This window comes from Poecile atricapillus, chromosome 20 (assembly GCF_030490865.1).
Source record: "Poecile atricapillus isolate bPoeAtr1 chromosome 20, bPoeAtr1.hap1, whole genome shotgun sequence".
NCBI lineage: Eukaryota > Metazoa > Chordata > Aves > Passeriformes > Paridae > Poecile > Poecile atricapillus.
This window is the reverse complement of record NC_081268.1, coordinates 9,058,405-9,065,282: the sequence shown is the minus strand read 5'-3', so window position 1 is coordinate 9,065,282 and position 6,878 is coordinate 9,058,405.

Below are 6,878 nucleotides of genomic sequence, written 5' to 3'. Positions count from 1 at the left end.
TGCCCAATATCCCATCCATCCCTGCCCTCTGACTGTTTGAAACCATGGTTCCTTGTCCTGCCCCTCCATCCCTTGTCAATTGTCTCTCTCCATCTTTCCTGGAGCCCCTTCAGGCTCTGCAAGGCCACCCTGAGCTCACCCCAAAGCTTCTCCAGGTGAACAATCCCAGCTCTGCCAGCCTTTCCTCCCAGCAGAGCTGCTCCATCCCTCTGATCCCCCTGGAGCCTCCTCTGGATCTCTCCAGCAGCTCCAGGTGCTCCCTGTGCTGGTCCCAGGGCTGGGGCAGCTCTGCAGGTGGGGTCTCACCTGGGCACAGGGACAGAGGGGCAGAATCCTGGGCTCAGCCCAGGGCAGGGGGTTCAGGCAGGTCCAGCTCTCACCCAGCAGAGCTTTGTAAAGCCCCAAGGGCCGAGTGCTCCAATCCCAGCCAAAGCACATCGCTCCTGTCACACCTCAGACAAGTGACTGGCTCTGTTTCCTTCTGTTCCCTTCCTTAATTCACTGTTTGTTTTCATTTAGACTGTGAAGCCTTGGGGACAAGGACTGCTCTCTGCTTTTACAGGGCCCATATCTCATTTCAAGGTAGCTGTGTCTCCACTTATCCTCAAATAAAAACTTGTATTTCTGTGCTGTGCAGACAAATGGTTGTTTCTTTGTTTTTTTGTTAATGGGATCCCAGTTGCATATTCTAGGACAAAATACTGAAAATATTAGACTAATATTTTGACCACGAGTGTCAAATTTAATTTTCTCCTACTGTGAGTACTACAAAAAGCTTAAAACATATTCAAGGCATGGGCTTTGCCAGCAGACGGACACAGATATCTGCAGGGAACACTCAGAGTTTATTTTCATTTTATTTGCCAAGGATTTCCAGGGGAGCCAGCTCGGAGTTCCAACAGCTTGCAGGAGCTGTTATTGGCCTCAGCCTTCTTGCAGCAGTGCCCTGCAAACCTTTGGCTGGAAGAGGATGAGCAGCCAGAGCCTCTTGAGAGGAGCTGGGAACAGGCTCAGGCTCTGCCCCTGGCTGGGAGGCTGAGCTGAGAATTTGCTCTTAAGGATCCAAAGAGAGGGAGGAGAGATTTCTCTTTTCCTGTGCAGACAGAGCCCGGTACTTGCCAGGAGGGGACTCAGCAAGGCAGCTCTGGAGCTGCCAGGAGAAACCCAGCACTGGGGTGTACTGGGGTGTACTGGGATGTACTGGGATGAACTGGGATGAACTGGGATGCACTGGAATGGACTGGGATGCACTGGGGTGTAGTGGGATGTACTGAGATGGACTGGGGTGTACAGGGATGCACTGGGTTGCACTGGGTTGCACTGGGATGCAGTGAGGTGAACTGGGGTGCACTGGGGTGCACTGGGATGCACTGGGATGCACTGGGGTGCACTGGGATGCACTGGGATGCACTGGGGTGTACTGGGATGCAAAAGGATGCTCTGGGATGCACTGGGGTGTACTGGGATGCACTGGGATGCACTGGGGTGTACTGGGATGCAGTTAGGTGCACTGGGGTGCACTGGAATGCACTGGGGTGTACTGGGATGTGCTGGGGTGCACTGGGATGCAGTGAGATGAACTGGGATGTACTGAGATGTACTGGGATGTACTGGGATGCACTGGGATGTTCCCCAGCCACCCCTGGCTGCAGGACAGGGAGTGGGGACCTTGGGGACCCCCCTTGGTCTCATCTTTCCTGTGGAGGGACCTGGATCAGGGCACTCAGGGCACGGGCAGGGACGGTCCCGCTCAGCTGCCACATGTCACATCATGTCACATCATGTCACATCATGCCACCCTTCCCATGCCTCCTGCTGTTCCCCATGTGTCCCCAGCTCCTCTCTCAGCCCAGCCTGTTGTGCAAATTCTCCCGCTCTTGTCAGACATGTCCCAGCCTGCGATCCCTGAGCAGTTTCTATTGATCAGAGAAATCTGCAGGGGATACCAACCACTGCCGCAGCTCAACCAGCTTTAAAGTGGGCAGATGTTCTGCTGGGGAGCTACTGTGGGGCCCAGAGATGTTTTTGCAGAGCTGAAAAGGTATGAAAGGAATCAGGGATCCAAAGAAAACAGCTTGGCACTGGGGCATGTCCCCGCTGCGCTGCTGAGTTCTCTCTGCTGCCTGAAGTGCTTTTTGTTCTCCCTACGTGTTTGTGCCTGATGTGGCTGAGGGCATTTTGTCTGAGGACAAGCTGGATCACATCTAGAGTGAGGAGAGAGGTGCACAGGGATGGTCTGACAGCTGTTCCTGTCTTTAGCATGGAAAATGCTCATTGTGTTGAATCTTTATTCATTCCTTGTGTGCATCAGGTACTGGCTGTGCTCAGGTTTTAGGCTCATCATGGCAAGGACATTGGAGCGTGTCCAGGGATGGGAACGGAGCTGGGGAAGGGGCTGGAGCCCCAGGAGAGGCTGAGGGAGCTGGGAAAGGGGCTCAGCCTGGAGAAAAGGAGGCTCAGGGGGCCCTTGTGGCTCTGCACAACTCCTGCCAGGAGAGGGTCAGGCTCCAGTCCCTTGGTAATAAATGACAGAAGAAAAAGAAACAGCCCTAAGTTGTGCCAGAGGAGGATCAGGTCGGATATAATGAAGAATTTCTTCACTGAAAAAGCTGTCAAGCCCTGGCACAGGTTTCTCAGGGAAGTGGTGGTGTCACTATCTCTGGGAGGATTTAAAATCCATGTGGATGTGGCACCTAGGGACATGGCCTTGGCAGTGCTGGGGGAATGGTTGGACTCCATAACCTTGGAGGTCTTCTCTGAGCTGAACATTTTCATATTTGGATGATTCTATGTCTGTGCTTTGAGCTTTGAAGCTTGAGCTGAGCGTGGAGTGAAAGTCCTCGAGCATTCAAAGCCCATTTCACGGATTTTCAGAGGGTTTTCAAAGTGATTTTTGTTCTGTGGGGACTGTGTGGGGAATGCTTAATGTTTTATTTGCACCACCATTTCTCTGAATCCTGAGAGAGTTCCCACGAAGCAGGGGAGGAGAGGGGGAATCAGGGTGTGAGGTTGCTCCCCTTGATCTCATCATTTCCTTCCTGCTTGGTGTTTCCTTGGACCACCTGGAGCCTCCCACCAGAGGCTTCAGGTGTCAGTGGGACTGGAGGAAGGCAGAGGGATGGGAAGGCTCCTCTTGGGATGCCACCCGTGCTGTGGAAGGGTTTTCCCAGGTGTCTGGAGGGGCTTTCCAGGTCACTCCTTGCCCCAGCTCCCGGTGAGCAGTGGCAGGACAAACCCAGCTGCTGTGTGGCAACACTTCCCAGTGAGACTGGGCTCGCTGGCAGGCAGGAGATGGGGACCAGCTCCTCAAACAGCGCCGGCCGTGGGATGACACAAGACGGGAAGGAGTGGGAGGCCGCGGGACGGTTCCCACCTCAGCCGCCGTGTCCCTCCTGTGACCTCCCACCTCCGAGCTGCTGCACCGCTGCTCCTGCCACCGCTCTTCCCTCCCACGCACACCACGGAGACCTGGGCTGGGCTGGGGTGGCGGGAGCTGGCAGGAATGTCATGGCCCAAAGGGATTCTGCTCCCGCGTGTCCTTGGCTCCAGCCCGCGGAGGAGGCCGGGGCTGTGTGTGGGACGGCAGCTGAGCCACCCCAGGGACCCCAGGAGAGCCCTGCAGGGTAAATCCTGGCCTGTCCCCTCGTGGGTGCTGTGGGAAGACAGAACGACACCGACAGCCTGGAATTGCCGTGGCTGCACACGACGCCACTTTTGCTGGAGCTTTGCAAGGAAGTTTTGTGCCACCAGGCCCAGCCTGGCTGGACATTTCCCCATCATTCCAGCTCATGCCAGGATGCTGGCTCTGGAAAGTGCTGCCTCCATGGTCCCATTCTTTGGTCTCCTCTGTTGGCAGTCCCCAGCAAATGCTCTGGAGCCTTGACTCTGCCCCAGCCTCCCTCTCTGCGTGCCTGGGTGTCCATCAGCAGCAAACCACATCTGGCTGCTGCTGCTGTGTGAGGATACACGGAACAGCATCAGGGAGACGTGGTTCTACGTGACAAACGCAAACAGAGGCAGAAAATCTGGTTGTAGAATGCAGTGACTGTGATTCAGTAGAAAGGATTAGATGGCGTGGAAGAATGACTTGGTCGTTGCCTTCCTTTCACATGTCACAGCTGGGCACAGCTGGACTTTCCCTTTCCCTTTCCCTTTGCCTTCTTTGGGAGTGATGCAGCTCAGAGCTGTGCTGAATGAGCAATGGCATCACAGGATCTTGCAGCTCGCTGGCTCCAGACTCCCAATTTCCTGAGCAGAGCAGTGCTGACATAGTCTGAGCTCTTGGCCACAGCCTGCAGTGCTCTAAAACACTTCAGCTCTTGAGCTCAGTCTGCCAAAGCTTTGCTTCCCTTTTAACACAGGCCTTCAAGTTTTAGGCTGCTGCTGCCATGTGAAGTGAAAGTGAAAACCCAGGAATTGTGTTCTTTTCCTGAAGGGATGCTCCATGTTCCCCCAGACAGAGCCTGCTGCTGCCATAGGCACCAAATCTGCCAAAACACAGCCAGGCATGGCTGGAGTGCCAGCTGGAGTGCCAGCCAGGCAAAGGAACCAGAGCTGAGCACAGCCAGGGTGCCATTCTCGTGTTCCTGAATCCTCAAATCCACAGGGCATCCATCCAGGGTGCCATTCTCCTGTTCCTGAATCCTTAAATCCACAGGGCATCAAACCAGGGTTCCATTCTCCTGTTCCTGAATCCTCAAATCCACAGGGCATCCATCCAGGGTGCCATTCTCCTGTTCCTGAATCCTCAAATCCACAGGGCATCAAACCAGGGTTCCATTCTCCTGTTCCTGAATCAACAAATCCACAGGGCATCCATCCAGGGTGCCATTCTCATGTTCCTGCTCCCCAAACCACAGGGCACCACCAAATCCTGCAGGAACCCTTTCCACAGGACGCAAAAATCCAGAAGCAAACCCCAGATGGTTCCTGAAAGCTCAATAAGAAAGGATTGTTTACATGATGAAATGGGGATTTATGGATTTTCTCCAGTTTATCGTGGAATGTTTGTGTCAGATCTGCATCTTTTCCACTGTATTTCTGATTTATCTGCAGCCTTTTCCCAGTGTGTTGAAAAATCCCGTCTCAAGGGAGAAGGTTGACATGTCAGGCTTGGCTCAGTGGCACAGGAAGCAGAGGGGTGGCTGTGGAGGCACAGGGGGGATGACTCTGCTTTAGCAGAGCCCTCTGACGAAGCACATGGACCATGAAATGCAGGCTGTTAATCCTTGAGCTCTGGGGAACTTGGGCTGTCTGTAGTGAAAAGAGGGCTCACACTGCACCAGCCACTCTCATCACACCTGGCCCCATTCCAGCCCCAGCCCTGGCCAAGGGCAGAGCCAGGAAAGACAAATCAGCACAAATTCTCCTCAGGACCTCGCTGTCCTTCTGTGCATGTGAAAAGGCAGCAAACTGTAGTTTTCACATCTGGGAGTAATTAATGACTTCTCATGTGCCAGTGATTTCCTGGCACTGATCTGACCCTGGTTTTCCCTTGAAATGAGCAATGGCATGGATTTATTCCTCGTTCAGCCATCCCCTGCCACACGTCTGCTGTCACGTCATCTGCCCTTTTGTGCCATTCTCTGAGAGCTTTATGGCTTGCTTTGGCAGAGGCTTTCTGGATCATTTCCCATCAGGTAAATAAACAAAGATAAGGCCAGTGGCCTCCACTGGGATTAATTTCAGAGCTCTTCTTCCCAACAGCTCACCCAGGAGAAGCACCTGACCTGTTGTGAGTCTTGTGACGTGTTCCTCTGTCTATAAAAGTTGTTTGTGAGTGTGGTGATGCCAAGAAAGCCCTTGTTTGAGTGGGGAGAATGCAATTAATAATTCTGTTAATTGCAATTGCTTGAATGTAATTAATAACTGTACAGGAAGAAACCCAGTGCCCTCCTGCTCTCTCTGGTTCTGGGAAGGGTGCCCAGCCCTGAGCAGACCAGGATTTTACAGCTGTGAGCATCCACAGCTTGATTCACGGTGAGTGAACACATCAGAGGAACCCACACAGGAATTTTATCACCAGCCTTCACTGCCAGGTGTTTATGGCCACCATCACCTGAACCAATTAAACTCACAGAATCAAAGAATTCCAGCCTTGTTTTGTTTGGAGGACCTTAAATATCATCAAGTTCCACCCCCTGCCATGGCAAAGGACACCTTCCATGATCCCAGATTGCTCCAAGCCCCATCCAACGCTTCCTGACATGGGACATCCACAACTTCTCTGGGCAACCCATTCCAGTGCCTCATCACCCTCACAGTAAAGAATTCCTTCCTAAAATTAAATAATTCTTCCTAAATATAAATTATAAGCCAGGATTGACTGAATAAATGCTAGGATGTGTTCTAGCACTTAGTAAAAATTTAAACCAGCACGAGAGAGGGTAAAACCCTCCTGGTACAGATAGGTAAGGCTTTATAAAGCCTTAAACACACCCCTCCCAGCATTCCCCCTCCCCATTAAAGCTGTAGAATTCCTTTCTGTAGCATTGCGGGTGCTGCAAATTTTCACGGCTTCAAACACACACTGGATATGTTTATAGAAGAGGAAATTTTTTGTGGGGATGAAATACTCAGGATTTGTGTGTCTCAGGAAAGTTCTTGGGCATGGGGTTGCTGGAAGCTGAGGGGTTGTTTTGGGGTAGCATTTTATAGGTTTTCCCAGTGTATCCACACCTGAACGGGGGCTGGGAAGATTTGGGACCTGTGAAAAGCCCCTGTTGGAGGTGTCCAGCTGCAGGTAGCAAACAGGCAGTGCTGGGACATTTCTGGAAATCACTCCACCGTGACTCTCTTGGCAGCTTGTCGTGGCTCCGCTGGGAGGAAATGGATGGAATCTGTGCCAGGTCTGGAGCTGGAGCTGCAGAGTGGGGTGG